Source organism: Chaetura pelagica, unplaced genomic scaffold (genome assembly GCF_000747805.2).
Source record: "Chaetura pelagica isolate M959 unplaced genomic scaffold, ChaPel_1.0 scaffold462, whole genome shotgun sequence".
Classification (NCBI taxonomy): domain Eukaryota; kingdom Metazoa; phylum Chordata; class Aves; order Apodiformes; family Apodidae; genus Chaetura; species Chaetura pelagica.
The window spans coordinates 189641-190347 of record NW_009952454.1 but is presented as its reverse complement, the minus strand read 5'-3'; the positions used below and the strand labels follow the sequence as shown (position 1 = coordinate 190347).

Here is a 707-nt window from a genome sequence, read left to right as displayed (position 1 = left end):
GTGTGGGGGCCTGCGTGCCCCGCCCGGGGGTCCCCCCCGCTCCGCCTGCGCGGAGCACTGCGCGGCTTTCCGCGGAGCCTCGCCGCCCTGCACCGTGCCAGAGTCCCGGGGAACCCCAGCCTCCCAGCAGGCCCCCGTTGAACACCCCATGATCCCCAAAGGATCTTCCCCAGGGTGCGGAGCGCAGCGCACCTTTCCGCGGGGACATTCCTGGGGAGGTGACACAAATAACCGTGCTCCCCCCTCTATATCCATCCATCCACCCACCCATCCATCCACCCATCCATCCCTCCGGATTCCAGCCGGAGTGACACCGTTTTGAGTGCGGGAACGATGTGTTGCTGCTCCTGATGGCAACACGCTCCGTTGAATCGCAGTGTCTGGGACACACGGCGCTGAGGGGCTGGGAAAGGAAGGGTTTGCAATCTACCAGCAAACAAACCGAGCTTGCAAGCACCTCCCATCACTAGTTTCTTTCAGAATATCTATCTACACGGGGGTAGCAGGATCTCCATCCTGTAAATATAGGAGGAGAAGGGGCTGGCTGTTATTTCTGCAGTTGTGTCTGTCCCCTCGAAGACAAACTGCCTTTTGCACGGCACATACACAGCCCCAGCAACACCAATAAATATTTAAAGCTAAAAGGATGGCTTTATGGCGGGGTGGGGGGGGGGAGGTGGTGTTCGCTCTCTCCCCCTCTCTTTTGA

At 59.4% G+C, this 707-nt stretch overlaps 1 protein-coding gene across 1 annotated transcript in view; it reads right to left on the bottom strand.

Moving 5' to 3' along the window:
• The window catches only part of HOXB7 (homeobox B7), a 3749-nt gene that overhangs the window by 2455 nt on the left and 587 nt on the right, over nucleotides 1–707 (bottom strand). The gene's annotated exons all lie outside the window — the stretch shown is intronic.